Source organism: Neovison vison, chromosome 1 (genome assembly GCF_020171115.1).
Source record: "Neovison vison isolate M4711 chromosome 1, ASM_NN_V1, whole genome shotgun sequence".
In the NCBI taxonomy this organism is placed as follows: Eukaryota; Metazoa; Chordata; class Mammalia; order Carnivora; family Mustelidae; genus Neogale; species Neogale vison.
This window is the reverse complement of record NC_058091.1, coordinates 214,841,212-214,848,529: the sequence shown is the minus strand read 5'-3', so window position 1 is coordinate 214,848,529 and position 7,318 is coordinate 214,841,212. Positions and strand designations below refer to the sequence as shown.

Here is a 7,318-nt window from a genome sequence, read left to right as displayed (position 1 = left end):
GGTTCCACGCTGCAGCAAGACCTTAGCACCCCGACTTCCCGGAGCCAGTCAGCCCGCCCCGCACCGAGTCGTGCGCCGCTCCCGCCTCCCCTGCGCGCGGTGACTCCCTCCCTGCGCACCGCTAGTACTCTCGCCACGCCGCCGCCCGGCACTGCAGCACCGCGGGGAGGAGGCGCAGGCGGAGGAGGGGGAGGAGGACCGCAGCGTGCAAGCCCGGAGCCACTTTCCCGCCCCTCCTTTCGTCGCTGACACGCTCGGAGGAGTCACCACTCCGCGCGCTGCAGGCGAGAGTGGCAGACGGAGGCGGCCCCAGGGAGCGAGCCCGAGCGACGCCCGCGAGGCAGCAGCTGCAGCGCTGACACCACCTAGAGCAGGGGGTCCCAGGCGGCCAGAGCGGTGAGTGAGGGACCTCCAGCCGCCACCTAATTTCCTTCCGGACCCGGGAGCCGGGCGCTGCAGCGTGGGGAACTTTTTACAGCCTTGTAAAAGCGCAACTTTGCCCCGCGTGCCCCTGAGGAAGCGGTTGCAGGTGCCTGATGCTGCCCCAGCGGGTGCTTTTTTGCTGGGTCGGGACGGGGAATTCAGGGTAAAGCAGATGGAGTGACTCTCGGATGCCCAGGGTAGGTCAGGGGAGCCGGGCGCACTTTAGCCCGGATTCCCGGGGGACGCTGGTGGGCGGCAGCCGGGATTCGAAAGCCTCGCCCGCCTTCCGTGGGGACCTCCACAATACTTTGCTTACGTGGATGGACGGGGAGGGTGAGGTTGAATCAAAACAAGCAGCTCCGAGCCCCAGCCAGGCGTCCCACCTGTACTCCGACCCCAGCTTTGGGCTCAACTTTCCGGCGGGGATCCCTCTGCAGACCTGCGGGTGGCGGGAGAGCAGAGGCAGCCAGCCGCATTGGGCGCTGTGCGAGCCTGAAAAAAACCCCGGGGCTTAAAAAACTATGCCACGGATGTGCCCGAAGCCCCCGCCTAGTGTCTGCGCGAGAACCGGAGAGGGATGGAGAACAGGGAATCCCGCGGGGCTGTGGCTGTTTGTAAGTGCCGCACTTCACTACATACACGACGCCTTTATTCAGCAAAACCTACAGAGCGCCCACTGTGCTCCAAGTGCGGCGAAATAGACGGAATGGCGTGAGGATCAGGGCAGGAGAGGGGCTGTGACCCATAAACGAGCTACCTGGGTCATTTCAGGTGGCGGTGAGAGCTGTGGCGGCGATCACTCAATACACTTGACCCTTTCAATTATCAGACTCTTTCCCTTCCGCCTGGGTTCTAGAACTGGGAACACTTTTCTCCAGCTCGTCGCGGGGACCCCCCCAGAGCTGGGCCCTTGAAGACTGCAAAATATGGAGATGAACTTGTGGGGCAGCGGGCACCCCGCGGCAGATGCACAAAACCAGGGCCTTTCTGTGGGCGTGCGGGGACCTTAGGCGCCGGGCGCGCGGGGGTGGAGGGGGTGGGGCTGAGTCACAGTGGCAGGAGGGGCCGCCTGGACGGCTAGAGCCGGCGGTTGTGGGGGGGGGCGCTCACGTCACCCGCTGCGTGTGCTAGTGATGCAAATGCAGACCCGCCAGGGGCAGGCGCGGGTGGGGTCTGGAGGGGAGGTGGCGGAGTCTTGATCTGGAAGAGCGCGCGTGTGCGTCAAAGTCTCTCGGGTGATGGATGCCCTGCAGCGCACCCCGAGCGGACAGCGCGCACCGGGCGGGGCTGCAAGGCGACTGTTGGGGGTTGGGGGTGCGCTGCGGCCCGGGCGGCGAGGAAAGCCCAGCAGGGCTGGGTCTGCGGGCCGGCCCGCAGCTCCGCAGTGCGCCACAGTGCCGGGAAGGCGCCGCAGCGACCAGGCTCTCCCCCGGGATCGAAAGATGGGACGTCTTTTAAGGCGCCGCAGCGGGAATGCCCTGATGGCTTCCTCTCTCAGCAGACTGCCTTCCTAAATATTTAGTTGCTTGATAGCAGGAGAAAGTTGTTTCAGTTTAGCCATAATTCTGGAAGAGCATTTGGCATTCATCACTTTGGCGTTCACGCGTTTTCTGGGGCAAGTTCCGAAAGGCCTCGTGCTCGTGGCAGGTTTTCATGTGAAAGCTTTGACGTTGAGGTTCATGAGATGCCATAATGCTCATCCACGCCTTCACCATTCTTCAGGTTTTTCAGGACACCTGGCCTCCAAGTGGGGCTTGAGAATGGCTTTCAATATAGTGTGCGGCATTTCTCCTTTAGGACAGAAAAATGTGTGTGGAAAGCATTCCCCGGGGGAAAATAAAAAGCCCAATCTATGTTTCATTTTATTTATTATTATTTTTTAAAAAGACCCCACTTCTGGAAGCCTCCTGACAAAGGTTTTTCTACTGGCTTTGCTGAATGACTCCAGATTTGCAGGATATGTGGCAAAAGGATTGAAAGGGAGGAGGTGGAGGGGAGGAAGGAAGGTAAAAAGGAAGGCAGTCATCAAAGAGTCCAGAGACAAAGATCCTAGTCCTGGCTTTCCCAAGCGTTATGTTATAATCACTTCTGACAAGTAACTTATACTCTTGGGTTCATCCTTCACATTTGAGAAGTCTGAAAAATAGCTCAGACTAGCTCTTACTACAAAGTTGTTTTGAGGATAGAAGATGATGGTCTCAGCTTTGTGCCTACAAATTCTCTATGAATGGAAAATATTATGAAACACAGTCCCTTTAAGGGAAAAGGAAAACAATTTTATCTTTTAGAAAATTCTGGAGACATTCACCAGTGCTGTTCCTTTAATGAAATTTAGCTTTCAATGTCAGCAAATGCAGACAATAGACTTTTCCTAACAGTCTTATATAAAATCAGATGCCATTAGCTGCTGTCTGGAGAAGGGGTGGGGGAAGCTCTGGATTACATCTGAGTGTTTTGGGTGATGTAGTAGAGAAGGCAGATTTATTTTTCATGACCTGATGACAGTCAGACTAGCTTCTCTGGTGTGAGCGGCAGATTAGCCTAAGAGCTTTTAAGTAAAAATTCTACTCATTATTAATCCAGTCATATTCCTTAAGTGTGGAAGGTGCCTCAGAAAACAGGATGCAGTTTCCACCCTTAAAGAGATGACCACAAAGGGTATCATAATGTGCAATGTATCACGTGACCACAAGTCTCAGAAAATCCATTTCCTATAATTAAGGATATTATCTCTTACTCTAATGTTGATAATACAATTCATGAATAAAAACATCTGATTTGTCAAAATGCCTTCCTAACTACTCACAGTGTTGTTGTTCATGTTATTCATACATAATGCGGCATATCTATGAATGGTTAAAGTTAAAATGCCCTATTTAGCCAGTGAGGCTGTACCAAGGGAAAACCCATGATTCACCAGTGCTTCTTGGTTCCATGTTGCTTTGGATTTTGTCTGTCCCATGGTTTACAACGTGTATATCATTGTCCATTTATCACAAACTCATTGTTTGGTTAAGTCTGTCAGTAAACCCGAGAGGCAGCCCCCTGTTTGTGTGTGGTTTCCGTACAACATTGCTAAATTGTTTTTGTTTTTACTTTGATTTTTCCATTCCAGCCCTATTGAGCAGCCAGTGTAAAATGTTGCAGTGAATTGAATTTGGAGCTTCTTTCTTTATTTGGTACAGCTGAAATAATAATGGGGGGGGTCAAATTACTATTTTAATTCTTGCTGGAAATATGTCTTAATGGTGTATAAAGACACTTTATTTTTATCACAAACACCCCTTGTAATTAGGGACACTTGCTACTAGTTGCATATTATCATAGCTTCCCCCGTTGGGAAGAACTGAACAAAAAGAAATAAATGGAGAAAGATCTGTGCATTGGGTAGTTTGGTACTTTTCTGGTTCTGATATTCTTTCCCTCCGTGAAATACAGAAATACATGATGAGTTATATTTTATTTTATTTCTTAAAATTTTAATTCCGGTATAGTTAATATAGGATGTTATGTTAGTTTCAAGTATAGTATATAGTGATTCAACAATTCTGTATGTTACTCAGTGCGCATCATGATCAGTGAACTCTTAATCCCCCTTCAGCTATTTTACCCATCCCTCTGCCCACCTCTCTTCTGGTAACCACCAATTTGTTCTGCAAATTCAAGAGCCTGCTTTTTGTTTGTCTCTCATTTTTTCTTTGTTCATTTGTTTTGTTTTTTAAATTCTACATATACGTGAAATCACAAAACATTTGTCTTTCTCTGACTGACTTACTTCACTTAGCACAATACCCTCCAATTCCATCCATGTCATTGCAAATGGCAAGATTTCATTCTTTTTCATGGTTGAATAATATTCCATTGTGTGTATACCACACCTTTCTTTATCCCTTGTTGAGTTATATTTTAAATTTGAACTTTACTTGTAAGTAGAATATAAGAAGTGTTTTTGTTAACTCACATTGCGATTTTACATGGAACTGTGGGCTCTGTTTTTGTAGAATAATTGATCTGCTAGCTTTTGTATTATGCCATTATGATTATGGATTAAAACATTTTTAAAAGACCCAAGATTGAAAAATAATCTCAGGCTTACTAATCTCAGTCAAGCAGATACTCAGATGAATTTAACATGACAAGTTTTATTTTATTTTATTTAAAGATTTTGTTTTTAAATAATCTCTATACCCAATGTGAGGCCCAAATTTACAACCCCAAGATCAAGAGTTGTACACTCTACCAACTGAGCCAGACAGGTGCCCCTAACATGACAAATTTTAAATGCGTTCTCTTGAGCCCCCAATGCATACCATGGCTGCTATATCATTTCCTGTGGACAGGATGTCCTGCAGATGATTAATACTGGAAAGTAAGAACTATATTAATGGGCTTTAGTCTCCTTATAGCACTTGGGCCCTCTTACAACTCAAGAGCACAATGAAAATTATGACTGATTAGACCAAGTGCTTTTTCTTATTATTTGCTACTCTTTGAAAATCCTGTGGATTAGACTCTGTGCATAGCCGAACAGACCTATGATTCTCAGTAGTTCTGTGTATCATACTTTCCTGGGGAGCTGATTCAAATGGAGATGTCTGAACTTCATCCTAGATATTCTAAGTAATTCTATGCGTGGGCCCAGAATATACTGTTTACCAGGATCTGCCAAGTGTGTTATATGTCTTTAATAGGGGTCAACCCTTGCAGGAGTGCTTGAACTAGTACTTGACAGGGTAGCAGCATGACAGGGCTCTGTAGGCTGTGTTGTTCTCTTCAATGTTTATTGAATCTCTGCTTGAAGCTCTCAGGGAAATCACCTTCCAGCTGGCAAGACAGACTTCAGGAGGACCCAGTTTAGGAGTCAGAGGCAGAGTTGAGTGAGAGGGGTGGTTGGGAAGAACCCTGTGGAGACAGTTAGGTAGATGGTATCACAGAAGGGAGGGCCCAGACAGAAGGAGCAACATTTGTGGCAGATTGTTCTGGTGCCAGAGGGTCCTGTGGATCATGCAGAAAGCCTGAAAATCACCTTAGCGGTTTTCATGGTCCTGGATGGCTTGGCTCCTGCTCACTTCTGTAACTTCACTTTGCTTAACCTCCAAACCTCTCCCGTCCTAGCAACCTTCAAACATCAGCACCGTCCTGCTGCAGCAGCCTTATCACGTGTTCCACCCTACCTTCACCATGTTAACTCCTGATGTTCTTGAGGCTTCCATCATCTTTCCTTTCTGGGACAGCTTCCCAACCCTCTTGGGAGACGAAAATTCTTTATTCTCTTACAGTGTTCTTTTCTTTATAAATAAGGTAGTTGGAAAAAAACAGGATACTCAGTAACTTTGAATGCAGATTAATAAAACTTCTCTTAATCTAAGTGTGTCTCAAATATTGCATGGGTCATAGTTACAGTAAAATGTTATTTGTTGTTTATATGACATTTAAATTTATCTGGGCATCCTATGTTCTTATTTGCTGAATCTGGCAAGTCTGTTTTTAAAACTTGTTAATTTTACTGTTTCCTTTTTTGAAAAAGTGAGATTGTTTCATTAATGCCCATCTCTCATGGCTGAACTACAAACTCCATGTGGCCAAGGACAGAATTAGAGATAGGTTGTTGTTTGGTCTTGCTGTTTATCCCTAGTGTCTAAAACAGAATCTGAAGCATTGTAAGAGCTCAGTAAATTTTATCAGATGAATTAATGAGCTGCTTGAGGAAAATGGTGTAACCATAGACAAGTTTCTTTCTTTCTTTTCTTTTTTTTAAAAGATTTTATTTATTTATTTGACAGACAGAGATCACAAGTAGGCAGAGAGGCACGAAGAGAGAGAGGGGGAAGCAGGCTCCCCGCCGAGCAGAGAGCTCTATGGGGGCTACATTCCAGGACCCTGAGATCATGACCTGAGTGGAAGGCAGAGGCTTTAATCCACTGAGCCACCCAGGCACCCCCAAGTTTCTTAATCTCTTTGAGCCTTAATTTCTTCAGCTGTCAGAAGAGAATTTTTATATCTACTTTCTAGGACTGTGTATAAAGGGTAAATGGAGAAAACATACATAAAGCTGCTAGTGTGTTGCTTTGCAGGCATTGTACTGTAAAAGATGTCTTTTCTCTTCAATCAGTATTTGTTTTGTAACATGACAGGGTTCTTTCCTAATGTGGGAAACCCTGCTTCCTTTTTATTATAATGCAATCCTGTAAGTAGTCAAATGTTTCCTGAATATTTACCTAATGCAAGGTACTCTGGAGACTGAGCTGTGCAATTCCTAAGGTCCTATTCTCAAGGAGCTCCCATCTGTGGAATGTTAACACTGAGGGCATGCTTCACGGGCCCCATGGGGGCCTCATGGTTAGAAAGCCCCTGTGTATGGTTGATACTCTGCCATCACCTCTTGAAACTTTTTGAACAAGGGGCCCCATGTTTTCCTTTTGTCAGTTAGTAGCTAATCCTGGGAACCTATGTGTATTTGTATATACCTATGCATGTGTATCATGCAGACTTTATCATGATCCTGGGTCTCTCATTACTCAGAGAACTTGTGATTTTTTTCCCCCTTGTTATATGCTTTGTAATTGACTGAACCAAAATCAGTGTCTTTACTGGTATATCACGACGGTCTTCACCTGATTACAACCATCCAGTGTGGTCCAAATCTTTGAATGAGCATCAAAAACTTAAAGAACTAGCTTTAGGGGGCCCTTGGGTGGCTCAGTGGGTTAAAGCCTCTGCCTTCGGCTCAGGTCATGATCCCAGGGTCCTGGGATCGAGACCTGCATCGGGCTCTCTGCTCAGCGGGAAGCCTTCTCCCTCCTCTCTCTCTCTCTGCCTGCCTCTTTGCCTACTTGTAATCTATCTGTCAAATAAATAAACAAAATCTTAAAAAAAAGAAAAAAAAGAACTAGCT

The 7,318-nt window shown here is 46.5% G+C and overlaps 1 protein-coding gene across 1 annotated transcript in view; it reads left to right on the top strand.

The window, feature by feature from the left end:
* The first annotated feature begins 308 nt into the window (after positions 1-308).
* SV2C (synaptic vesicle glycoprotein 2C) overlaps positions 309-7,318 on the top strand; it is a 212,120-nt gene continuing 205,110 nt past the window's right edge. The window contains exon 1 of the mRNA XM_044266808.1: positions 309-396. The gene's annotated coding sequence lies outside the window, so the exon portion shown is untranslated. The remainder of the gene's footprint in view (positions 397-7,318) is intronic.